Source organism: Lagopus muta, chromosome 2 (genome assembly GCF_023343835.1).
Source record: "Lagopus muta isolate bLagMut1 chromosome 2, bLagMut1 primary, whole genome shotgun sequence".
Lineage (NCBI taxonomy): Eukaryota > Metazoa > Chordata > Aves > Galliformes > Phasianidae > Lagopus > Lagopus muta.
The window spans coordinates 83,496,868-83,524,359 of record NC_064434.1 but is presented as its reverse complement, the minus strand read 5'-3'; the positions used below and the strand labels follow the sequence as shown (position 1 = coordinate 83,524,359).

The following is a 27,492-nucleotide window of genomic DNA, read 5'->3' as shown; positions in this document are numbered from 1 at the left end:
GAGGCAAGAATTGCGTAAAGCAGGGATAGTCACCAGCAGGATCCAGCAGCGGTCCTGTTGCACGGCGTTTGAAGGTCCGAGGCAGAAGTAGCAGGGAGGGGGCGCAGCAGCGGCCGGCCTTGGGCAGCAAGCAGGCAGCAGGAGGCAGTCGCGGAGCCAAGCCTTGAGGAAGCAGCAGCTCAGGCAGCAGGCCCAGGAGAGTTCGTCAGCATGCGGGAGTCACTTCGTGAGGAATCTGATAGTCCGGAATCCTCCGTTCTTCTTCACGAGGAATCTGTTGCCAGAAAACCTCTCCTCATGCTTTTCGGTTCCTCTTTTTATCCTCCTTGTTCTCCTGCCTACGTGACAAGGAACGGCCTTGAGCAAGAATCACTGAGTACCCGCTGAGATAGCCATCGTCCTGAGGTAAGTCCACACAAAGGAGCACTTCACAGCTATTTAGCTGCAGCTCATCTCTCTCTCCTTGCCCCTGGCCTTGTCCATCTTGTCCCCCAGACAAAGGATTTTCAACCCTTGCCCAGGATTTGTCCGTCAAAGCTCTCCAGAGAAAGGATTTCACGACCTTTGCTCAGGACTTGCCTGGACTTGTTCATCTGTGTCCCCAGCGAGCTCTGAGACAAAGATGTAAAAGAATATGTGTTACTCCAGCAAGCCCAAGTAATCCTGGACTAATTTAGTAGATTAAAAGGTCTAGATTAGTTGCTGCTTCCGAGCCAGCCCCCCAGAAGACACTGTTTTCTGCCAGAGCAAACTAGAGAGCATGATACAGGCCCAACTGCTATGTCAGACTGCTCCTCCCTGCCCCACCTCAGCCTGACCGACTATTTAAGGCTTATAAAGCCAAAGCGTTGGAGCAGTTACTAACTGGATGAAACACCTCAGCTTAGCTGACCCAAGAATGCTGGGTGTGATTGCTCCTTGTCCATAACTCCATCTGTTGATGGAGTCTTGGAGCTCTTGTCCAACAGCTCTGCCCAGCCCAAGGAGTATGAAGGACAGCACAGCCTCTTTCTCAGTAGCGTGACTGATAGAAGGCCTCTGAGTTGAAACCCTGCAATGAACCTTTTATGCCAGCCCCATCCAAGGAGTTCCCCAAGGTTCCTCTCCCTTTGAAGAGGAGCTAGCTATGACACTGTTTGCATCTTTTTTTTTTTTTTTTTTTTTTTTTTTTTAAGGAATTCCCTTGGCTGTGTTTGAGAATTTACCTCAATGTCCTTTGCTTTCCTTAATTTTAGTTGATTTATTTTGTTCTTTAGAAAGTTGTAATTCTATCAGTGACTTTTATTCTCTCTCTGCTTTAGGAAGCAGGGGGCAGATGACTGGAGTTTGCTAAATGGTGCTTTATGTGACTGTATCACCCATCCAAATCTTTCCCCTGAGAGCAAGGGGCTCTGAAAGGGTCTGAAAGTTGCAGATCTGTAAGGCATCTGCATCGTGGCTGATGGATTTTCTTGTGCTGACCACATTTTTCATATCAGAGATGAAATTTATCAAAAAATATAATTTCCCTTTCAGTTGAACTTGTACAGCTGTTGCAAAGACGGCTACATGCTGCTACCAAAAAAATACCACATTTTTCTGCTACAGTTTGAACGGGAAATAATTGTGGTTTCTCAGATCCCACTTTGAAGCTGCAGTTGTTTGTAGCTGACTGACTTTAATCGTAGTAATTGTACATGCAGCCCTACTCCAGCTGTGCACTGGGCATCATGAGTCACTGTCCAAAAACATCTCTTGGGTTCAAACCCTTCTTAAGAGAGCCCATTCCAATATCTCTGAATGTTCTCTGCTCTTCTGGGAAGTCTTTTTCTGTTAGCAGTCATGTTATGGCTGTTCTGGATGGAGGATCTCCTGGCGTTTGCTGTTTTATGTTGCAGGAACAGGGGAGAAGGAGAATGAGTGTCCCCCTGGGAGCTTTGGCTTGGCTAGTGTTGGGCATGAGTGTTGATCCCACTAAGCAGGTACTCAAGTCATGAGATGCTGTTGTCACCATTGTCATCCCAGACTCTCTCCTGAGGGCCACAGTTTAAACACCCCTGTATTTATATTGTTATAAAGTACATCATGCTTTGTAAATTCGTTTGCATCAACTCGGGTCACTCAATTAAGTGGCAAGGTATTGCAGGTTGTAACTGTAAGAATATGCAAACTGAGGCAGAAACATGGAATTAATCTCATGTTGCCACGTGGCCTGTAAGAAACCTTGGGGAAAAGCTCATCCAGCTTTCTTCCCATCAGCTTTAGCCATGCTGTAAATAAATTTTAAGTATTTAAATATTTTAAAAGTTCCTTTAAAATGATTATAACAAATGCCTTTTTATTTCATACATTTCCTGCCCACAGAGTGTATTTACATATTACATACAGTTGGAAGGTATTATTAGAGATCCCTGTTCTGGCACCTGAGTCATAGCACCTTTAGCTTGCCACCATAAATAGATATGTTTGACTGAGGCTGCTTGTGGTGGGATGCCTCAGCCTGGGCATCAAAAGTTCTGTTTCCTACTGATTGATGGGGCAGACCTCCAAGTCATGCTCCTTTTTTTTTACAGCAAAATCCCATTTACCTGATACCTGGCAGATGTTTGCGCAGACCTGGGAGCTGAGCCTGACCTTCAGTCAGTTGCTGGCCCCATCAGGTCGGGTGAAAGTCACCTTCAAGTCAAAATATCCACACAGTGCCAAGCTGGCTGCTAAGCCTGAGTGAATTTACTGCATGGTGCTTCCAGCCACTGCTGGACATACAGAAGAGAACATGAACAGCCATTGTCCATCCGGACAGACGTTCTGTGTGTAAAAAGGTAATCCTTTTCCCAGGAGATCCTGAGTATATCTGGCTCATAAACACATTCCTGCGTCTGCTCGGTTAGAGAGTTAGTCCTGGGTGATGTGAATTTCTATAGTTCATCAGATCTGACCCAGCTGTTGGGCTGCAAGGAAACGTTTGCTGTAGACTCCAAGAGATCAGCAGCAGTCCTGGCAGGTTGTTGAACTTGGGCTCCGTCTTTTGACAGGAAGCCATCTGAACCTGATGCATGACAGGATGTGGTTTCTCAAGCAGAATAGCTGCATTCTTGCAGGAGACGATGGGCAGAGGGAATTTTAATTTTAGCAGTTTAACATGGAATCACTCATGTGCTTATGCAACTCTTAAGTCAAAAGGGGATGAGAGCACGGTCATTCTGCACAACCTTTTGTGGAACTCTAATAGCTTAAGTTGTCCTTCACAGAGCTGCCTGGCGAGGAGTGTGTGACCAGGGAGAATTAAGTGTGGAGGAAACCTGCTTGAGACTGACCTGATCTCATGCTGCTGCCTATGGGAAACCGTAGGACTTTTGTACCATCAATACAATCTTTGCTGGGTCTCAAAAGAATTCATTCTAGTAGCTTAGCAATCTATACAATGAATGATAAAAACAAAATTCTGTCTGGCAAAAACTGCTGCCAATGTGCAAAAATATCTACCGAATCCTCATGCCATTAAAACCATCTTGTTGAAGTCATCTGCTCCAGACAGAAAGATATTTTACTGAATGCTTTGTTCTGTGGTTTTTCTCCTCAGATTTCTGTGAGAGCACACGTATCATGAGGCATGTCAAAGTTGTCTCATGGGCAAAACCACGTAAATAACAAATGTGTCAGTTTTTTAACATTTTGTGGAGGGAAATAGCAAACCATGTTGCTTTAACTGTTCAGGCAGTTCTCAGAGATGTGAGAGAAAAGAAGGATTTTGTAGCATGTCCAAGCCTGGAGTAGGAGAGGTCTTAGCTGTGCCTGTAGCCCTTCAGATGACCATTGTGAGGTCACGAAAAGTGTTTTCTATGCCTCAGTCTTCAGCTGTGTTTATAAGACAATGATTGTGTATCTGTTCTGGGCTCTGCTAATGAAATCTATAACACAGGGCCTACACGTTACTTGGCTGACTCCTGAGTTCCAGCCAAGAGCTCAGTGTGTGTACTTCTGTGACATGCAGACTTGGTTCATGCTCCTGAAAAGAGTTTACTGCAGCACTTCAGCATTTGAGGTTTCTCTGTTACACTGGATCCTCATCCTTAATGCAGCTAATGCATGGAAGGAGAGCAAACTTTCCTATTCCTTGCCTTAATCCCCTGTGCGGTTGCTTAGGGTGAATCATTAACCAAGCACCTAAGTATGGTGAAGCAAAAATGTTTGTTGAGTGTTTTTGCAGACGGCATGGAGTGGAGGCCTTCTGCAGGAGGAATGGCTCTGCTATCCTACAGGAGCTGCAGCACTACTGCCTGCTCACTCACCCGCTTCCTCCAGCACAGCACCTCTGCTTACACACTGTTGGATTGAAGTTGCTCCTGCTTTTGGGATGAGAAAAAGGAACGGTGGATGTAACCTGGAGAAAGGATTTAAGAGGTGTGTTAAATTCTCCTTTGATTCCTCCTGTATAGCTGCTCCTTACCTTTTTCTTCCTTTCTTCCTTTCTTCCTTTCTTCCTTTCTTTGTGTGTGTGTGTGTGTGTGTGTGTGTGTGTGTGTGTGTGTGTTGGAGAAATGACAGTCCTTTTCTCAGAAGCAGCTAATGAACTGGATCTGTCCTCTATCTTGATGCCAACATGCCTGCTTTCCATACATGCAAAACAGCATTTAAGATACCACAGAAAGGACGGTATGATCTGTTAAATATCATGGGGAAAAAAAATGGGATTATTTCCCTTCCTTGATAAAGGGGATTGTTTCATGTGAAGGTTTACCTCATGCTCCTTCCACAGATCTTTCTGTTTGCCTTGGGCTGTGATTTCCTGTGGGCAGCAACGAAGAACAGCATGATCTAGATAAACTCTACTTAACGTGCTTATTCTGATGGAGGTGGATTGGCATTGTCTTTTTTCCAGGAGTCAAGACTGAAGAATTACAGAAATACTGCAGTGTTATCAAGTGGGTGAGTGTTCTCATTGTAAATCCTTAAATCCTCTTAATCCCTGTTTGTACAAGATGAATGGAAGCCCTGCTAGCGCCCTTTCTCATAGACCATCGGTCCATTCATACCGCAAACACAACGTCAATACCAATTTCTCCCTTTTACATGCAAGAGCATATATCTGCCACTCCTCAAACTGCATTTCTGTGCTATAAGAATACAGTCGCCACTGCGTGGCTTTGAACAGATGTTCTTGTGTGTGCTTTAACGATAACGGTCTTGGTTTTGTATCAGTCTCACTGAGATGCTATCTGAATGCAGGGCGTTTGGTGTGTGAAGCTGCCTGCTGAATTAGGGCCTAGAATTTTTCCTCCAGAAAACCGCTGTAGTGCGAATAAACCCTATTTACAGAGCTTTACAGAGACCGCACAATCGAGCCTTCAAATTTAGGAGGTGCCAGCTATGTTCCCACACTTATGCAGGAGGTGAGGGGCCCACAGCAGGAATAGCAGGTAATTGCCATTGTCAGACACTTCTTTGAGCCCTTGATGCAGTTTGCCCCTTTTTCTGTTAGCTGGCCAAGTGTGGGCAGGTTTTAATATGGACAGACACTTTTCTGCCACAATGAGCCCCCTCTGCCAAATTTCAAAATTCCCCTTCTGAAGCTAGATATCCTCATATAAAAGGTTGTCTGGATTTATTTAATGTGTGCCAAGCAATATATTTTTCCTGTAATAATATTCCTGGAAATGGCTGGGCTGTTTTAGCTAAAGCAGATGCTGAACTATTTGAAATCAAATTCTCAGTGCTGAAAATTTAGCAAAGCCTAGTAACGTGCCATTCTCTGCCACTGACACTGAGGAAAGCTGAGCTCTGTAATGGTATGGAGGGGATGCGGCAGTGTAGGAAAACCAGCCACAAATACTGCTTTCAAGAAATGGTTGGCTGATGGGAATTGAGGAGCAGAAATGGCTTTAAACTGGAAGAGGGTAGATTTAGACTAGGTATCAGGGACAAATTCTTTACTGTGGTGGTGGTGAGACACTGAAGCAGGTTGCCCAGAGAGGTTGTGGGTGCCCCTTCCCTGGAAGCATTCAAGGCCAGGCTGGATAGGACTGTGAGCAACCTGGTCTAGAGGAAGGTGTCCCTGCCTATTGCAGGGGGGTTGGAACTACATGATCTTAAAGATCCCTTCCAACCCAAACCATTCTATTATGATCCCCTCGTGTGTGCGCCCCATGCACCATGCAGCTGTTGCCTTCACCTTAAACAGTGAACAGGGGAACTCGTGAGCATCAGTTCTACTTCCAGCTGTCCCAAACTGCTTCAATCTGTCCCTTAACTTTGTGTTAGGACCTTCTGGAGCTGTGGGATGGATGAGAAGGCTCCCTCTCTCCATTTTGAGGACCAGCAGTGCAGTAAAACGCAGCACCTGTTCTCCTTCTTGGTTGTATGGAAACCTTTGGTACATAAGCGGACTGTTGGGCTCTGTGCCAGACTGGTTTTTCTAGTCAGAAAAGGTACCATTATTTCAGGACCAGAGATGAAACCCTCATCTCTAGAATTCTTTGGTATTTCAGTTTAGAAGGAAAATAAATAAATAAGTGAATTAACAAACAAAGACAGTTTTACTCTTAAAAGAATTGCAAAAAAACCACCACGTTTTATTATTTGCAGAGTTGTGAATGCTTTTTATGTACACAGCATTTGCGTGCTATAGCTTTGGGCGCAGAGTACTTGAGCTTTGGTGCAGTTCTACTAATAACCTCTGAAGGCAATTTCAGACGTTGCTTACCTTTCCCCAGGGAGCAAGAGATGTCTTTGTGATTTCCTGCCCTTAGATACACAACCTGCTCATAGGCTTGACTGCATCGCAAATGCTGTATGAGATTCATCCCTTCTTATTCTCTTCCCTCCCCCCTTTATGTACTGCTTTGCCTGCTGGGTTGTTTTCTGCCTGTTGTCTCCAAGGCTAGTGATGTCAGTGTACATTCTGCCTATCCGTGGCATGTCATTGTTCATAACCAAAGTAAGGGAATGGGCACAGAGCAGTGGCAGTGCTGGGCAGTCCCGACTTACCCTTCCACTGTCATAGTAGGAGAAAGAAGATGTTTGAGAAGAGTGGAGTTGTTCTGTGTCTCTGGGCCCCCTGGGCATGTGAGCAGCTCAGATCATCCCCTTGACCCTTGAATCATCTCCTTGACCTCAGCAACTCAGAGTGATAACAATGAGTGCAAAAGTCATGGAACGGTTTGTGTTGATGCACTGTTCCCTGTTGTACAGAGAGAAAAATTAAAACTGCAGAATGACTAAGTGCCTTTTCAAAGGCCACATAATGAATCAGTGAATGAACAACAAACCCCAGCAGCTCCAGGCCCCCCTTCTCACTGCAGAACAATGCCTCTTTCCTTGTATCAGATATATGCATGGTCTATGTTGCATACAAAATTACATATTAAAAAAAAAAAAATTGCAGATTAATATTTATATTGTAACGATTCCACTGTCCTCCATGCTCTGTAAATAGCAGCATCACAACAAAGTGAATCATTCCTTTTATGCAAAACCTGTCCAGTGAAATAGCTCGTCAATGCAAAATAAAATTGCCGCAGAAAAGTTTGACAGCTATATTCGTTATATATGTCAGTCATAGAATCCTAAAGGCTTTATTGTTGTTGTACAATGTCTGAACAATCTGCTAGCCCAATATGCCGCAAAGTTATTTTCTCACTACTCTTTTCATTTAAAAAATAGCCACCAATAACTTTTGTCAAACAGTCTGAGACAACTGCATGAACAGCAAAGAAATCTTTAATTTCTCTTAGGTGTTCGTGTGCTGCAGGCTCTCCAGTCTTAACTCACTGCATTGTGCTAAGATAGGCCAGCATTTGCAGTGGATGAGTTTGATCAGAAACATAGAATGTTAAATTACTGCAGGAAACCCTAAGTAGGCTGAGGCCAAAGGGTGCCACAGTGAGTTAGAAAGGAAGGAGTTGCAGAAAAGAGAAGTGAAGGCAACACGAGAGCGCAGTGACTCCTCTTGGGATGCGCTGCTGCACCTGAGATGGGAGGTTTAGGTTGGACGAAGTTTTTCACACAAAATGTGGTGAGGCACTGAACAGGTTGCCCAAGGAGGTTGTCGGTGCCCCATCCCTGGAGGCATTCAAGGCCAGGCTGGATGTGGCTCTGAGCAGCCTGGTCTGGTGGTTGGCAACCCTGCACATAGCAGGGGGTTGGAACTAGATGGTCATTGTGGTCCTTTTCAACCCAGGCCATTCTATGATTCTATGAAAAGAGAAGTGAACGCAACACGAAAGCCTCATTTTCTCTCATGTTGGAAAGTATCAGATCTTCAGGCTCCACTGTGTGAAATCTCCTCCAGTCCAAGCTTAGGATGGGCTGTTTGAAGCTGTCATGAGTTATTTTCTGAACTGCAGTTTGTGATACAGTCTCGATCTCCATAGATGAGCCTAGAACATGAAGGAGAGTTTTGTTTGATTTTTTTTTTTTTCTTTTTTTTTTTCCCCCCTCACCTTGGTGTCTCTGCTGGACATGTCGGACATCACTTATCATTGAATCTGCTGTCATTGCTGCTGCGGCGGGAAGGGAACCGCGGCTGTTCCCCGAGTGATTTTATTCCCCGCTCCCCGGGGCAGGAGCGGCGGGGCCCAGTACGCCTTCCTGGATGAGTGCGGAGCCGCCGCCAGAGGGCGCCCTGCCGCTCTGCGACCCGGCGGCGGCGGCGAGTCCAGCGGCAGAGAGTCCGCGAGGCGACTTGAGGCCGCGTTCCGCCGCGCTGCCGGCCCCAGTAGCCGAACCTGGCCGCACTGCCTCCTCCGCCTGCGTCTCTCCGGTGGCTTCTCTTGAGATGCGCTGCTGGGATGCTTCTGGCCAGTGCTAAAGGCTGTTCTGTTGACCTAGAAGTGTGAGAGCAGTCTCACTCTTCTATTTGGGAGTGAACCACTGGGATGCTCCGTGGTGATGCACACATAGAGATGTTGCAACAGGAATGTCAATCGACTACTATTTCCTCTGAAAATAACATGGCAAAAAATTTCCATTTTTCTGTTTCTTCAAGAAACACGTTGTTATTTCAGGTGCTGAGAGCTGTGCTGCCCATGTGACATCTCCGAGGTGTGTTGCTTGCTACATCACAGGCATATGTTTGATCACAGACAAAATTAAATATGTTTTTCTAATCCACAAGCAACTTAATGGTGCACAGGAGGTACATGTACAGGTCGGCACTTTCCACAGTGTTTAAGGTGTTTGAAGTTTTTGCTGTGTTCCTCCCCACCTCCCCCCAGCCCCATATAGAGTTGCCCTCTTTTTGAAGTCCCTCACAGAACCCTTTTATTTGAGCTGTTAATAATCGGTGCTGGTATGGCAGTGGAATAAGAACCTTTCAGTGCAATTACTTTGTGGTGAGTGCCAAACATCGTGCAGCAGGGTGCCTGTTACCTGTGACAGCACTGAGCCGGCACAATGACCACCTTTCATTTCAGCTTTGCAAAGCTGAAATCAGCCAGGCGTAATTAGGTGATGCTGATGGGACACAAGAGGCTTTCTGTGAACAGAATGGGCTGTGTTTATCTCACTGTTCCACCTCTGGCTGAGGGCGGGCTATGTAGCATGCAGGTGCAGTGATAAAGACATTGCAAATGCTTTTCCTACTGTGGTAGGACTGGGAACTCCAGTTACTGCATTTGGTACGGACAGGAAACCTACTCAAAATGGAAGGTCCAGCCATGATTGTTGCTTCTCAGTGTGTTTATTGTGACCTTGAAGCAAGCCCTCCTGGAGGAACCGGGTATGAAATAAACTAGCAGCAAGAGATCTGGCCCCTTCTGTGTCTGTGAAGGCTGAGGTAGCAGTGACTTGTTGGGGATGAAGCACTCACACTGTGCTTGGCTGCCCTGGGCTTCTCTGCCTGGTGGGAAAGCATTCCATCTTCCCCTGCACCCACATCCTTCATCTGCAAATGCTTAATGGAAAGTATGTACCTATGCTTTTTACTGCTTTTGCCAGCTAGGAGCTGTTTTCCATTGTCATTCCCTTTCAGTTGTTGTGCAGAACCACAGTGGTATTTTCTCAGTGTTTAATGTGACCTAATTGTGCACTTCCACTGTCTGGGAGGATAAGCTCCTCTGGTGTGACAGCTGCCATGAAATTGGTGGCATTCTGGAGTCTCACTAGCATTTGCAGCTGGGTGCAAGGCCCATGTTCCTTAGTTTTTGCTATATCAGCCCAGCAAAGCATTGCATGGCTGTGTGTGCAGCCAACTGCTTTGAATTATGCCTGGCAATGGGTTGTCAGTTTTCAAAAGAGTTGTAACTTCCAGTTGCTTAATTTGCTCTGGAGAAAGAAAAAGAACGAAAGAAGTTTTCTAACAATCTTCATTTTTATTGGCTACATTTTGTTTGAAGTAGATGAAGGTAACAAATTGATCTGGAGATCAATAAAGGAAAAAAGGCCTCTATGTTATGCCACCTATACTTCATCCGTGGGGACAGAGTGAATCCTTTTGCCTTCCTGAGCCAGCAGTGTGGGCGCTGGCACCAAGTGGTCAGCTCCTCTGGGCCGGCTGGCTTTGGGGCTCTGGCATCTGGCTCCCTGTTGGACCCCGTGCCTGCTGCACTTGTGGTGCATGAAGGGGAATCTGTGATGGACCTTGCTGGAGATGTCCTATGTCATAGGCCACATCCTCAGGAAAATGAGCAGCGTGGCTGCACGGGTGTTGTCAGACCACTGGTATGCACTGTGCCGCAGGCGTGTTTGCTCAGACCATCAGGCACATCCTTGGGACTGTTGTGCTCATCTGTAACTCAATCTACTGTGTTACAGAAAAGCTTAGAGGCTTCAACAGATGCTGAAGTTCTCTTGTGTCCCGCATCATATAAAAAAAATCTAATCTCCAGACCAAACTAACACCATCTAAGCAAGCTTCTATTATGCTGTATGAAAGGATAGTTTAAGATATTGATCAGTCTCAAGCTGAAACGCGGGGTGCCAGTGTGCAGATCTCAGTATTGCTCATTTTCAAAGATGTGTGGGTTTTGGCAATGTCAGTGGTTCAACCTGATGGCCCTGCAGTGCTCAAACCTAAGCGAGTCTTAGTGAATGTACGTTGAGAGAATTTCTGAGATCTTATGGTACAGTGAGGAGAGGACTCTGTAGGCTGCAGCTGGTGGAGAAATGCCTTGGGCACCTGCCCTCTTCTTCCAGCAGCTGCCAGCCCCACTGATACTTGCAGGCTGGGCAGGGGAATGCCCTGCTTTATAGGGAAAACAGATAAGCTGGGAAAGCTCAGTGCCAGGAAGGTCAGTCAGAGTTTCATTCCCAGCTGAACCAAGAGGTACTGACTCCAAAAGCTAAATGGTAAAGTCAGAAGCTTCAAAGCCAAAAATATGTTTCATAATAGAGGTACCAAATGGAAGAGGAGTTTAAAATAGATATTAGTCCATGTCATATCTTTGAAGCTGGATGCGTGCCCATAGCTGTGGTTCTGAATTGCTTCTCAAGCTGGAAGGCATGTGGATGGGAAATCTTGCAAAATATCAGATCTCGTAGGATTTCTGCCATTTGAAATTAGTCATGTTGCAAGACTTTGGCACCATCAAGTCTTAGTCCTATTTTAAGTGAAGACGTACTTTTAAAACAAACCCAACCATTGGTTTGAATTGGGCCTTTACACAGGCACCTCTCCCATCTGCTGCAGTAATGCCTGTTAATGGAGCTACAGCTGAAGAGTGGTTACTTAGAAAGTGCAAAAGCAGTGCGTGTCACCAGTGCTGAGCCCCAGCACAGCCACTCCAAGCACTGCTTGTGCCTGTGGGATCTTGAAGCATCTCTAGTACGGAGTGCCTCTTATGCAAGGGTGAGATGTAGTCTACCTAGAAACACCTTTTTCCTAAAAGTTCTGTTTGCAGCCCATTTATGCTACTTTTACTTTAGATGCAGACATTCAGAGGAGCATTTTGGTGGCACGGTTGCGTTGGTTTTTTTTCCTAATGTTTTTGTGTGAGGGCTCTGTGGGTGACCTGATGTACTTCATGTGATGTTTCAGAGTTATTTAATGAATTGCAAGAACAGCAAAGTAGCATTCAAGCATTAGGGAATATCAGAATGAAAGGAATCAGATTAAATTACAACCTGTGTAAGTTCAGTCCCTTGTGCTGTGCATTACAAGGTGTTCTGTGGCTGTGCCCTAGAGAGAGATCTGTGCAGTGAGTCAGTGCAGCTGGACTTCAGAGGATTTAGCCCTGCATCACGAGCCAAGGGCCTGCCAGACTTGTGTGAAATGTGATTATATTTTGTCAGGCTCACGTCCTGATCAGCTTTGGGAGAATATTTGTGGGAATGCCAAAAAGTACATTCCTCACTGTGGTAGCCTGTGCCAGATTCCAGGCCTGAGCCTTAATATTTTGGAAGCAATAGGACTTTTCAATGAAATGGATAAGGCAGAGGACTTCTTCAACCTGGGCACAGCACAGTATTTGTGACTGCTGAGGGGTCTTACCTGATTGTGAATAAATAATGAATTACATCAAACGTTGTATAAAAAATTTGCCTGTGTCTTGGAAAAGTTATAAAGGAGAATGTGATGAGATACATTGGGCAGCTTGTGGTACCACATCAGAGCCCCATTACTAACTGTAATAATTCTCTGGTACAGTCTACTTATTGAATGCCTAAGGTATCATTGCCTACACCCACAAATAATGTTGGTTATTTAATGCTCAGGAGGACAAACACTAAGTGCAGTTAGGGGTGCTGCAGCCTGTTCCCATCAATATTATAACTTCTGGGGAGTGTCAGCTTGGTGTGTGTTGATGGCTTTGGCTAATATTAGTTTGGTTCAGAAAATCAGCCCTACTTGAGAGATTTCTTGCACACAGACTTAAGTTTTTATGGATGTCCTTGGGACATTCAGTCAAGCCTTTAAGCTAAGCTGCATTCCCTCGCATTCTCCAATGTATTTTAACACGCGGTTACTAGCAGTCCACATGCGGTAGTGTCAGAATTAAATTCAGAATTCTGCTGAATGTGGACACAAGTTTGGTTCTATTTTGTTTTCTAATGCTAGCTATTATAGCTTCTTGGGCCTTTTCTGAGTAGGCGTTGTGTACAAAACTGTGTTCCATATAATCTATTTCTAGGAAAAGTAGCATATTTCCCTACCTATTATAGGGTGTTCTGATGCAGAGAACAGTTTATTTCTAGCTGTGTTTTTTCTAGCCCTTTTTTTAGTGCCATCAGTCTTATCCTGTGCCATTAGGACGGTAGTTTTCAGCACCGACCACTCCTACTTGTAAAGCAATGAGATCATTTAATTTTTCCTTTTGTGAGAAGTTTTGCAATTTCAATTTTTTCTTGTTGCAAGATGGAAAAAAAAAAAAAAAAAACCCAAAAGATTCATAAATCTTGCTGATTAAATGATACATAGTGAATTCTACTGTATTTCACAGAATCTTTTAAAAATGTTTTCAAATAGAAAATGGATTTTTCCATTGTAGAAAGGTTGAAGTCAAGCATTTAAATCTTACTAAAACTTTTTTATCAAGTTACAACTTTTTTTTTTCTCTGAAAGCTGACTCAACCTTTTAGCTGCTCAGCATTTTTAAAGTTGTTTGCAATCGCTCTCTACAACTGCCTGAAAGGAGGTTGTGGCAAAGTGGACGTTGGCCTCTTCTCCCAGACAACAGTGATAGGATGAGAGGGAATGGCCTCAAGTTGTGCCAAAGGGGGTTCAGGTTGGGTATTAGGAAAAAACTCCTCCTTGGAAAGAGTGGAGATGCACTGGCACAGGCTGCCCAGGAGGTGGTGGAGTCATTGTCCTTGGAGGTGTTCAAGGAACGTGTGGATGTGAACACTGAGGGACATGGTTTAGTGGGCGATATTGGTGATAGGTGGAAGGTTGGACTAGATGATCTTAGAGGTCATTTGCAACCTTAATGATGGAGTAATAATAATAATGGACCTTAATGATGGAGTAATAACAATAATGGACTCAAGTTGGTTACCCTACAAATTTATTGTCAAACAAACCTGCAGGGTCTTCCATGAAGACCTGTTTTCTAGGTCTTTGTATGGGCTACACTGAAACACTCCAACACAATGTTCTCTTTATAGAGCAAACTGAAATTTGTATCATGGGTGCACTCTCAACATTTCTGCATTATGAAGTGTGTCATTCCAAACAAGAGCATTAGTTAGAGATTTTGGTTTTAACTCTTCTGTGGTAGGGGCCATGTGAGGCACGGTAGTGTTCCCAATTCCTCTCAAAAGAGCTACTCTGGGGAAAACAGTATTTCTAATTCTGTAATCTTAACAAAGATTGCTGTATTCCTTCAGAGTAAAATATGCATGACATCTGGAAGCAATTATTCCTTTAAAATCATTGCTGCAAGTCAACACTGAAAATGCACTCAGCACTGAAAATAAAAACTAATAAACAGTAAAATTTCCAGTTATCCCACAGTCTGAATGACCCACATTGGAACAAAGTCATTTCTAGAAAGCCTGAGCAGGATGGGCACACAGCCGGTCTTGGATCCTGAAGCTGTCCACGCTGTGCTGAGACAAAGAAGTAACATTTGTCTGAAATCAGATATCCAGGGAGCTTTTCATTTGATCATATTACAGGAACAATTGTGGTTGCAGGGAACCAGGTCACATTAACAGACTTTGCTTGTCAAGGAAACAAGCACAGCATTTATGGATTCAGAGTCAAATTGTACCTTTTGGTGATATTATGTACGTTGATCTGGCCCTTTTAAAATCAGTCTAATGTAGTATCACCACAGGTCTGGAGAACCTATAGGTAAAGACAAGCGTGGATGGGTCTCCTGGGCTAGCGAGGAAGCACAGATGCTCTGGAGGTGTACTGTGCTGGCAGAGTGGATTTCAGGATATTGCTGAGGAGGTCAGATGTTGAGGTAAACACCAATTGGTTTAGATCTCACCAGATATTCCCTTCAACCTTTACTTGGCAGTATAGAAGATGGCTGGGAGCTGGTTTCTCCTCTTGCTAACATTAAGGTATGCTCTGATACAGTGATTTGTAGATCAATTTTTCTTATTAATAACCAAGGAAGAGCACGGGTCCTTACCAGGTTGGTACTAGTCTGATTTCCTAACAAAGCGCACATTTGTCCGGCTGCATGGTTTTGATCTGTCTGACATGTGCCAGCTGAAGTCAAAAGCCTCATTTCTCACATCAGAGCAGGTCAGGGCAAAAGCAGAACTATATGTGGTTAAACACCCTCTCCTGCATTGCATAAGATGGGAATCATTTATACAATCAGGAGCTGTAGGAAACTCAACTCTTCAGTGATCTTGAAGATCCCTGAGTACTTACTGCTCTCCAGAAGGATTAGGTGGTAGTGTTGATGAACCTATTTGTGCTGATGAACACTGTGCCCAATTTGCACACCAGCTGGATCAGCTACTTACTTGCAATTCTTTCTGCAACCATAATTTTTTATCAAAAATATTTTCCAGATGTAGCTTATGTCGCTTGGCTGACAAGTCTAGGACAAATCCAATTTAGTAAGCCAGACAGTTTGTACAAAACAAGCTGACTGTATGCCCTAGAAAATGGTCATTTCCTGCTGCCTGAGTCTCTGATCTCTTTCTCAGTACCTACGATACTTCTGTGTGCAAATTATGGCAAGAATGTTACAGTTCTGTGGGTGATAAAAGAGGAAATGGCGTCTTGCTAGAGTGCAAGTGGTATCAGCATTACAGCTCTTCTCAGTGAAATTCTTGTGAGTACAGTGAAATAATATCAGGTTTGGGTGTCAGAGGAAGAAATTTGGGCACCAGTTCTTAACCTCAAAACTGCAGATTCTGTGTGGGGTAAAACGTGATATTGAAATATTGGTGTCACTCTTTGATGGACTGCCGGAGGAAGAGGATCTGATGGCAGAAGGCAACACCTGTATTACAGAGCTACGACCTGTGTGGGCAAGGAAGGCAAAGAATGATATGGGGTATGGGAAGGGTAATAAAGAAAAGGCAGAACTGTGAAGTGAGAAAAACATGGCAGTCGAATTGGAGCTGTTGGGCAGAAAGAGGAGAGGATCTAAAGGAAGTTGAAACAGCAGGAAGGGTACAGGCTTGCGATGCAGCCTTCCTGGAGGCCAGAGCCAGGGTTCTGCTGTGGTTGGCGCCATTAAAGATATTCTAGTAACAGTCTGGAGCAGAACCTTATGCAGGCAAGACGAAGTGCCAGCAAGGAGTCTTGTTGCTTGTCCCCTTCCAGGGAAAGGTAGGGATATAACTGCACTGGAAAAGGTAGGGGAGATGTTTTCCCAGTGAAACTGATAAGGGGACTGGAGTTCAGGATGGAGTTTCTTCCTTCATCACCGAATCTTTGTTATACAAATGATTGGTTAAAAAGAACTAAAACTGCTTACATTAAAATGCTGCACCAGCAATTTGTTTCTGTTGGCTAAATTCACTTGTTTAGTGGTTCTATAAGCAGTGAGCCATGGGATGACTTTCCTTATTACCCCCTCTAGAACTGGACAAAACCCAGTTGTTTCTGCAGACTCCTCACTATGGATCTTGTTTTCAAGTCTGCTGCATTCCAGTTTCACAGCTGAACAAGCTCAATTTTAAGCAGTGCTTGTCCCCCACACAGTTGTTCTTACCTTTGCATTGTGGTAAGGACAGGTGGCTCAGAGCCAAACTCTTTCAAGGCTGTGCTGCTTGTTCAGATGCTCAAACAAGGGGGCTGGACTCTTCTGAAAATGCTGGCTGTCTGCTGCAAGGGGTGCCTGGAATGTGGCAGCTCATGGAACCTCTTCTTTCTGTTTCCAGCTGTGCCTCAGTGAGCAGAACTTTGCTCCTCTGCTTGCTGTTTCAGTTTCTCAGAAATTCTCACTTACATCATTTTCACATAGCTTTACTCTGGGTGGATAAGCAGTGATAAAAGGACTTATTTTATTTTTGTGCCTTGACTTGAGTGATTCACTCAATCTGATGGCACCCACAAGACTTGATTAAACAGCTATGATTAAATAAACAACAGTGGCTCCAGCCCTACATTGTGGTGCTATCTGCTGATAGCTGAAGTGCTATCTAAATGCTCTTTCGTAGGGGTTTGCCAAAGTGCAAAAGAGGCCATCTGAGAAATGCTGTGCTTGGGTCAATTTTTTAGCTCGTGGGTGCAGCGAAGAAACAGCTTGTCCAGTTCTAAATATACCCATCCTTGACAGACGTGAAATAAGTCCGCTGATTGAAATAGCTGCCTCGTTCCCAGTCTGAGATCTTACTGTATAACATCAGCGCTTGGCTGCCCCTCTGGTAAACTTGGAGAAGAACTAATTTCCATTTTGCTCCTTTTGAAATGAAAGACGTTTGAGGATTGTGATCCAGCAGGAATGTACCAATTCTAAGAACCTCTAAACAAGGCTCGCTTCATAATGAATGGCAGCAGGAGCCTGGATTTATGGTGAGATTATTTGGTTATATGTAGCCTGAAGGAATGAAAAATGAGCAGCCTGAATAAGAAATTTGTTGAATATCTTGGCAGAGAAATTAAGTGGCCCGATTTATGAGAAATACCGAGTTATCTTTCTGCAGGCACATTTGTGAGTGTGATTTTACATCTGTGCCCTTTGAAGGGCGGCTCTTGGTGAGATATGCACTGTACCTATTCCTTCTGAAAAGTGATGGGGTGTGTCTGTCTTTATACAGCCAGATGGAGTGCTTGGTGGACTGCCAAATGCCATTAGATGGATGCTGGTACTTTTCTGCTCTCAGCCTTCCTGGGCTGGTGGATATGGAGGAAGCAAGGGCTGGTTTTGGGAGCACAGAGCTCTGGAAGTGTTGAGGGGACAGGTGATGAACTAAAAGATGGAGCTGTTTGAGATCCCAAGGGAGACCAGGAGTCATTTTATAGTGCCTTTGGCTTGGCATAGGCTGCTAGATGGATAGCCCACCCTGTTCTACTGGTTGAGTGACTCCCTCTCCTAGGTGTCCTCCAAAGACAAAAACACATGTGGCTGGTGTTGCCTGGAGCTAGGGACCATTAGATGGCTGGAGTAAGAGGTGGTGATTCCCAGCCAACTTGTGTGAAGGTGAAGCATGAAACCATGGCTGTATTGAAGACTGTACAACTATATGATGTTGATGGTTTCAGTGGAATCCCCAACTTTCCTGTGATTATTTTTGCCTGAATCTATGTAAGGCAATGTGTATACATGAACCTAAGAGCTACAGAAAACTGCTTTTCACTGGCTAAGCATCCCAGAGTTGACAGTTTCTCTTAAATTTTCCATTCAGCTATCTGTACAAATCCTAGGTTGTGCATGTGTCCAGAACTCTTGTTTTTGCCCAGGGGAAGCTAACTGGATACAATGAAATTGTTGCTTGACTAACTTCAAAATATGAAACTCAAAAACAAACCCACAGCTATTTTTTCAAGTTCTAAAATAAATAATCATATTCCTTTTTAAATGAATCTCTCACCACTTCATGTGATCTTGCAGTTCTGCAAGACACTAAAGGCTTTTTTCAGCATATGCCAATCCTGAAATCAGTGGAAGACATAAGTAAAGGTAAGCATGTATTCACACGCTTGCTGACTTGGGACAGAGCATCCACTGTTTTTCTGAATTGTGTCTTACGTTTCAAAGGAGGGGCCTTCGTTTTCCCTAATGGTTCAATTATATATTGCAATGTGCTGAGAGCTCAGGATTATCCCATTTGGAGGAAGAAGGGAGGAGGGCAGGCTACACTTGGGAAAGCTGTTCTCAGTAGTTCTGTTTTCTCTAACCCCATTTTCCTCATTATGATCAGCTAATGCTGACAGACTGGTTCGGAGGAATTAAATCCCATTATATGCCACAGACAAGTCAATGAGACCTGGAGACAGACCCTCCTTTAACATAAGTAAAATAAAGATCCCCTGTGGCTTTTAATTCCTTTTGATTTAGTTACTTAATTGAACCTGCACTGTTCTTTCTTTGTAATTGATCACCACACAGAAAAGGTAATGAGACAGAAAACTTTATTTTCTCTCTGGTGATTTTTATGCTTATCATGCAAATGTTTTTCTTCTGCTTCTTTTTGGGATGTAGACATTCTCAATATAGGCAAATAGAAATCAATGTTAGTTAATTGAAGGCAGTTACATGGTTGGAAGATTGAAAGCTCTTTTGCTGCTGTTTTGTTTAGTTTTTGTTTTGTTGATAACTTAGCTCAGGTTTTGTAGAAAGACGGTGCATTTTATTGTCCTTTTTTCAAAGCTGAAACTGTTAAGATTGAGGACATGGTCCAAAACCCACTGAAGCCAAATGGGAATTGTTCCTTCTAATTTAGTAGCTTTAGGTCGTGCTTTGGATGTACGTATTCAAGACATTTATATGTGTATACACACACACACACACACACACACACACACACAAACAAACAGATGCTTATCTGCTCCATGTGCAGTTTGTCAAAATTAGAATTAATCTCTGAGCAAGATAAGGATTTTTTTCCCCCAGATTTAAAGAAAAGCTGATACTCAGTTTTCAATTTTAAAATTTCTTGTAAATCTAATTGCTCTCAGACTTTTCCTTATTTACTTGCCAAGCATGTCCTTCTTCCATCTGTATATGTTCCCCTTTCCATTTTCTTCCTTTTTATTTGTTATCCATCTTAGCTACCTTCTGCATGACCAAGGTCACGTGGTCTCTCTTCACCCAGAAGCCAGCTAATGCACCCAGCTTCTCCACCCATGATGAAGTTATGGATATTTCTTTATGATGCACAGAGCTGGCTGAGAGTTAAACAACTCAAGTCTGAAAATCTTAAGGAGTTGCCAAGTTTCTCCACCCCTTGCCTTTGTTCATACATCTTTTTGCCTTGAAGCAATTTTAATAAAGACTATGCAACAACATTGGCATAGCATGAGCAGCATTATTCCATCTGTTTCTAGGGAAAATGTAAAAACGTGTTAGTATAACATTGAGGCTCCAATTTTCAACAGTTAAAAAATCAGCAATACTGAAGTTAAATGCTGCTTTTCAAAGCTATTTAGCAATTTTCATTGCCTTTGTTTTTTAGGAAGTCGAGTTCAGCTGCCTGAGCACTCACTCTTCGAAACTAAGGCTCTACTTATTTTGATTTGGGCAGCCAAAGTCCTTGCTTTCTGTTGAAAACGTTGCAGAACTGTTATGTTAAAGAGTACTCAGTCTCTCACTGAATGCTTGGTATTTGCAAACATTCATCTTAACTTCTATGAGAGTTAGCCTTACATTAGACAGAGAGCTTGAGGATGTTAGTTTTAATACTTTGCTAACCCTAGATTAGTATTAAAAAGAGCGTGAAAAGAAATATTCAGTGCTTTTTGGAATTAAGGCCTTACCTGTGGCCTTAATTTCCCCTGTGAATTATAACGATACACCAGGCAGAGTTTTTACTGAACCTCACATTTGAACCTCACACTGATGATAGAATAATCTGTCAGTGCAATAGTGACGATTTGTGCCAAAAGTCTCGTCCTAAGAGCAATGTTGGTGCAGTCAGGAAACAAAATGATGCAGCGTGTGTCTTCCTGGCATTCATACCTAGTGAGAACAGCTTTCACTGCCAGCACTGCAAACTCGGAACGGTGTTCATAGGGAGATGCTCACTGACATAGAACAGCCTTACTGCATAAAGTGTAGAGCAGAGGTGTAATCCTGTACAAATCAAGTGACTGAAGAGCAAACAAGGAGAAAACAGGTAACTAATGCTACAAACAAGGAATAAGACATGAAATATGGTTGGAGACATGAAAGTCAAAGGTAGCCTGCATTGCAGTGACCATGAGATGTTGGAATAAAAGGTGGGAGAAAGGCAAAAAGCAGTATCATAACCCTGGATTTCATGTGAGCATGAAATGTGAGAATCTGCTTGGAAGAATCCTATAGGATATGGCCTGGAGAGAAGAGGGATTTGGGAGGGCTGGCTTCTCAAGAAATGTCCATCCCAAAAAGCATAGTGGGCAGGAGGCCTTGCTCCTGGAAAAGCAAGGAGTGCCAAAATGAATCAGACATATAAAGGAAGTATGTGAGGTGGAAGCAGGGGTAGGTGACCTGGGAGCAGCAGTGTAGAGATGGGATTGTGGAGAGAGAAGGCTGACCTGGAATTGAATCTGATGAAAGATGTGAAGGCCAACAAGAGAAGATTCTACAGGCATATAAGCAGTAAAAAGATGATAGGAGAAACATGGATTCATTGCTGAACAGGGCAGGGGAACAAATGATGTGGAGAAGGCCATGGTACTCAGTGCTTTTCCTTCTTGCTCTTTACTTGATTTGTTGGTAAAATCAGCCTCAAGATATCCCAGGCCACTGAGAAGAGAGAAAAAAAACTAGATGGAAGAAGATTAGGTGGTGGTGGAAAAGAGCTAAATTGGGAAGCGCTTACATTGGATATATGTACATCTGGGGGTTCTGATGGGTTGCACTCAGGAATGCTGATGGTACTAAATGATGTCATTGCAATTATCTTTGAATGGTCACGATAACTGGTAGAGATTCCTGATGAATGGAGCAGAGAAAATATCTTCCAGAAGGAAAATCTGAGGGACTACCAGACAGTCAGCCTCACCTCAGTGCCTGGGAAGGCGTTGGAAAACATTGTCCTGAGAATTTGGTTATTTCTGGACACATGAAGGACAAAAATGTGATCAGGAGTATTCAGCATGGATTTATGAAGGGGCAACAATGCTTTACTGACCTGATAGCCATCTGCAATAAGATGAAGAGGGCTGGACCGCATGATCTCTCTTTCAACCTCTACAATTCTGCAACTCTGTGATTTGCTAGTCTCCTGCTTAAATAATCATCAGTTTACAGAACAGATAGCACACAACAGGTGAGTCAGCAAGCATCACGGCTCTCAAGTTTTTAACATAGAGTAGTGAATGATCCATTAACAAATCTTAGATAAAATATATAATAATTATGATTAATGAGTCAAGCTACTCTTCCACAGCTTTCTTTGCATGACTGTGTACAAGCATCTATGGCCTTTAATTTGATTTCTTTGTCACTGTCCAGAAATGGTTGAATTCAAATGACTGGCTCTTATAAAGATATTCTGTGAAAGTGTTGTGCAGTAGTCAAACAGTTCAAGGCCTCTTTCAGGATGGTCTTTGAAGTGTTCATCTGCTACATTCCACCTTATAAATACACATTTTTAATACATATTGCTACAAAGTAGTGGAGAAAGAAACTTGTTCTAAAGAAACATGATATCTATGATAGGTATGGATACCGCACTCTTTATGTGATAACGTTTGCTTGCAGTTACTCTATTTGATGCATGCAGTAAATTCAATACTTATGGTATTGTGTACTCAGGCCCTTCAGGTAGCACAGTTCTTTGGGGCATTAGGGAAACTGACTTTGGATGCCACAGAAGGCTATGGTGTGATGCAGGAAAATATCATTTTGCAATGGCTGCTGAGCTAACATGTTTGCTTACAAATAAATCTAAGCACGTGCTGAGAAGCAGGTTCTTTTTCTCCTCACAGTTTCAACTGTATGCCTCCACTTTTGCTCTGCAACATGGAGTGTGTGAGCCTCAGTCATCCTCTGTGAGCAGCCAACATCCCCAGCAGTTCTGAACTGGCCATGAGACCAGCACAGATCCAGCACGCCAGCTCTTGGCAGAGTTTCCCTATGAGAGAGGCCACAGGGGACCCTTCACATCCCCCTGACCACCAGAGCTAGCCACTCTCAAATCTGCATTTTTTTTTTCATGAGGTGTGACTCATCAGAGTCATCAAGTTGTGACCTCGTAAAAATGGCTTTTCTAGAGTGATAGAAACCACAAGATCCCATTACAAGCCATTTCATTTTCAGTGACTAATGGAAGGTCAGATGTAATCAGACGAGAGGAAATTCTTAACTCTTTCTCAGATTCCCTTTTTCCACTTTCGCAAAAGCAAAGCTCACCAATAAATGAAATTCAGCTCAGATGGGTATTCTTTGTATGCGATGTGCCAGTACCTGGTTACACAACAGAAAACTGCCTAATGTCTGTCCAAGTCTTGTTTTTTTTCTTCCTGCAAAAACTATTTGCTTCTTGTAAAGTATATTTTAGCTACTCTCAAAACAGCTTTATTATTATTATTATTATTATTATTATTCACATTTATCATTTTACAGATCATTTAAGTGAACGTGGTAGTGAGGAAAGTATCAAGATTACAGACTGGATTCCTGGAGCAGATCAGTAGACTTTCATGGCCAGACAACAGAACAAGCTGACCAAGTCCATGTAGCCAATTCTGCAGTCAAAACCAAAGTGCTGGGACTCAGAAGGTTTCGCTTGTTAATTTAACTGCGAGTAAATAAAGAAATGCTGTTGGCCCTATTAATGTAAGTGATTCAACATAGACTGACTCTCAGACCTATGCAGAGCTCTTGTAAAATGTATGTTCATTGTATGCTGAAAAATACAGAGGCATGGGACTCATGAGCAGGGCCTGGAAATTAAGCTCATGACTGACAGAAGGGGCAGTGCATGAATTGGCAGACAGATTATGGAGCAGCATGTATGCTTTGATCATAAAATACTTCTTGATATATGTTGGGGTCACTTCAACCTATGACCAGACTAAATATATATGCAAGAGTCTGTTGTATGATGGGCTCTGTATTGCTCTTAAAATTGAAGGAGGACTATTGATGGAGTCAGAGATCTACACAGCTGAAGTTTCACTAAGTGACCTTGAAGTCAGCAGGAACATATGTAATATAACGCAAGCAATTATATACAGTATTTTTCTGCCTCTCTTCCTATATTGCTTCCTCCATATTGTTATATCTATTTTCAGCACAGTGTAGGCCTGAGGGATAACGGCAGATGACTCATGGACCAGACACCAGTGACAGCGTGTTACTCTGTGTCTGTTGGCCAAGTGTTACTGACTGAAATCACTGGCTCTACCTCAGTTCACTGCAGCAAAATGTCTGGTCTTGTTTGGATTTGCTTGAGAAATGACCTTCATTGTTCTTATCCACATTCTCACCTTATACAATGTCTGTGTGTGTGCCAGAGTCACCTCCCCTGCAAGGGTGGACAGATTTAGGGATGCTCAAAATGGCACGGGTAAGTGGGGTGAATTTTATTTTTTGAGTTCTTTATTTGTTAAAAAGCTTCTAAAAATGGCTTATAATTGCAGGTGAGGAGATAACTGTTAGCAACAAATGAGCATCTGTGCAGTTCCTCCAAGCCACAGTCTGGGGGAGTTTAGGAAGCTGTGTAACCACAGGGATATTTCTTTCCCAGCTCACGTAGCTGATGTGCCTTTATAGGACTCATTTTCTATAATTTTGCTAAAAGCTGTTTTAAAATCTTTACACATGGCATGGACAAAAAAAAAAGAGACTTTTAATACAGACGCCTCAACCCTACAGGGGTTGAATCAGGATAACGTGATAACATACGTAGAATGTGATGTGTGCTAGACACCTGATATTTTGCCTGGCCTCTAGGTCACAAGGAGATGTTCTCATCTGGCAGCACTGTCCCAGGCTTGAGAACCAACTTCCCTTTCCAAGCCTGGTGGTGCAGCCATCTGGGGCCACCCAGCTGGTGAGGTCTTGCATGTAGGGTAGTGAGAGGTACGGTACTATGATTAGGTTGTGGCTGGACTTGACGATCTTGAAGAAGACCTTTCAACTGAGCAATTCTGTGATTCTATGATCATTTTCTATGGATTCTTGCCCAGGATTGTATACCAGCGTAGGCTATGCCATCTCCAAGGACACATGTTATGAAAGTCAGAAGATTATTCTCAAGTATCCACATCTTTAAATGAGCAAAAGTAAACAAAAAGAGCATTATCAGGGGGACTGAGCTGAGTCTTGGAGGTCCAGCTCAGTCATGCTAAGAATCTATGTACCTGTCATTTTGCTTTAGTTTCATCAAATAAGGAAATGTGATGAAAACCTAGGAAATGAGCTGAAGTGACCCCTTGCTGGATTAATTGGATACAGTGACAGATCAGAGGCCCTGGTGGGTTTCCCTGCCTAGAACAATATAGAGCTGATGTGTGTGATAAAACAAACAAATGCTTCCGTCCTATAGATTTTACTGGAGTTCAGATGTTTCCTGCCTGTGACAAGTGATAAGAACAGATTTTTCAGTTTTCTCATTATAAAATCTTTCATAATGACATCTTCCATAGTCATCAGTAGCAGTAAAATATGTACCTCTTGGAAGCCCTAGAGACAAGCATACGAGTATTTTGATAAAACGATGACTAACTCCATTCCCTTCTCTGCGTGTTGTTATTGATCCCTTTAAAGGCTCTAATTTAATAACTTCCTTTCTGCAGTACAGGGGGTTGCTGACTGGGCATTCCTTAGTAGCTTGGGTCTAGAGGCTATTTGGCTAAAGATGAATGGAGTTATGTTTTCATTGGCTTGCTTCTGCTGTTTCGTGTTCCACTACCTAGGAGTTTTTTAAAGAAAATCATCAAAGTAAATAATCTGTTCCATACTGCAATTATAAATCCTGAGGAGAAAAGTGAGCTACATCATTTTAAGTACAAATTGAAAAACCTTAATCTGTGGACACCAGAAGATATATCAAGCTGTGCTGGAAGTAGAATTAATCCATTCAAACCCAACCATAAAAAGGGACTTCAGGTTTTTGTGAAACAGGGCTCAGATACTGCAGTTGGCTTTCTGCCAGGCTTTAGGCCATGTAGAAACTAACTTTTGCACAAAGTCTGTGCAACATATTGTGCAGTCAACCCTATATTAAACTATCTATTCAAAATCCTGGTGCAAATATGGAGTATTTGAAGGCCTAAAGTAATTGACATCCTGTCAGGAGCAGAAATGGTGACAGTGTTAACACAAAGAATGTAAATTGGATCTTTTCCTGGGACAATGATTTGTAGGGTTGAGCTGGAACAGCAATAAAAGTGACTTTAAAATGACCTCACAGTAATGGAAGAATATGTGTTGGAATAAAGAGTATACGTAACACACATAGCAACTCAGATGAAAACATTGATGTGGAGATCAATAAGTATCTTGCTTCTTGCACAGTCATCTTGGAGAAATGAAACGTATTTGGAGACTGCCTTAAACAATTATGCCCAAAAATCTTACTTTGCCTTGACCTTTTCAAACTCATTATTAATGCAAAAATGTGGGGAAAAAAGCTCATTATGATTCTGAATATTAATTTTTTACCTTGGCTTTTCAGCTCATGCAGGAAAATTGTATATGACTCTAAGGAATACTGCAATAAAAAACACAGCACAAGTCCAGAGTGAATACATCCATGAGACACAGTGATGACGAACTGCTTTTAGATTGGCACTAATCAGCTGTTCTGTGACAAGATGGTTTGAGAGACGTTTGCTTCAGATCCCGAGGCCTCATCACTTCTTACTGATGTGTAAGTCAGTCCATGGTCCCTATTAAAGTTACGGAGCAGATCCCTGAGTCCTTTATGGCTTTGCTTTATGGCTTTGACTTGAGAAAGTGTACCTGAAGGACTCTTCCACCAAAGCACAAATCCTGGGCACCAAACGTTACATCTGGCTCAGCCTCCTGTTGAGTGTTTGTCTCGTGTAAAAAGGCAAGGCCACTGAGATGCTTGGTGTCACTGTGTGTGAGGCTGTTATCCTAGACATAAGCACCATACACGTAGGTGAGCTAAAGCTGTCCTAAATGTACAAAAACCTAAACTGTTGCAGACTGAGGGTGTGCTATGTCCATCTGTGGCTTAGCAGAACATATCACTCACCACCACCTGAAGCTGACACAATTAGTAGTAGGTGCTCCTTGGAAGGACTAGCACATATGAGATCATTGTGTTTCTCCCTGCAAACAGCTGTTGAACACTATGCACAGCAAACTGGACAGTTTATTTTTTTGTTCTTGTGAAGTGCAAAGGAGAACAGACATAGAAACACACACGAGAAAGATATTTTTCATTCTAGGTGGGCAGGTGTTAGGAAAGAGCTATAAAGTTGCTGTTTATTGAGAAATGTGAGTACTATGTATTTAAGTGGATGATGAAAATGATAAAATCATGCTCTTCTTAAAAAATGTGGATAACATACTTAGCTGCAGAAATTATAGCACAGATTGGGTATGGGGCATTGGCAGCATACTTTTGTACTGAGCTCTGCTACCTCGTTTGCACTGAAAAAACTGAGAGTTTACTTTCTCTTTTTGCAGAGAAGGTGTTTGGTTTGCTTTCCTGCTTTTGCTTAACTGGCTAGCAAGTGAATTCAGAGTGAGCAGGTCGGATCAGGAACAAGAAGGACCTGAAGAGATCAAAATAACAGTAAGTGTCACAAAATTATTTTTTTTAATATGTAAAAATAGCAAAGGCCCCATTTTGTAACCTGCAAGAAGTGGGCTTCAGGCTGTGTTCCTCCAGACACAAACAGGTACATCCTTTGGGGATGATGTAAATTTGTAATTACTCATGGGAACAATGCAGACTTTTTTTTTCTCACTCTTCACTTTATCTCATGTGGAAGATGTGGCTCTAAGAGTTACACTGGAGTGCAATTGGTTTAGCAGTGTATGGGGATGTGATCTCTGATGTAAGTCATTTAAACAGGTGCCATGTCATATT

The 27,492-nt window shown here is 43.0% G+C and overlaps 1 long non-coding RNA gene across 2 annotated transcripts; it reads left to right on the top strand.

Moving 5' to 3' along the window:
• Positions 1-99: 99 nt before the first annotated feature.
• On the top strand, positions 100-27,181 carry LOC125688742 (uncharacterized). Of its 2 annotated transcripts, XR_007374861.1 has the most exons (8): positions 100-405; positions 1,878-1,961; positions 2,553-4,383; positions 4,739-4,908; positions 23,046-23,258; positions 23,717-23,991; positions 26,104-26,298; positions 27,087-27,181. It is a non-coding gene; the product is annotated as an uncharacterized LOC125688742 (long non-coding RNA). The 2 variants fall into 2 exon arrangements; XR_007374862.1 differs by lacking the exon at positions 23,717-23,991.
• Positions 27,182-27,492: the final 311 nt, after the last annotated feature.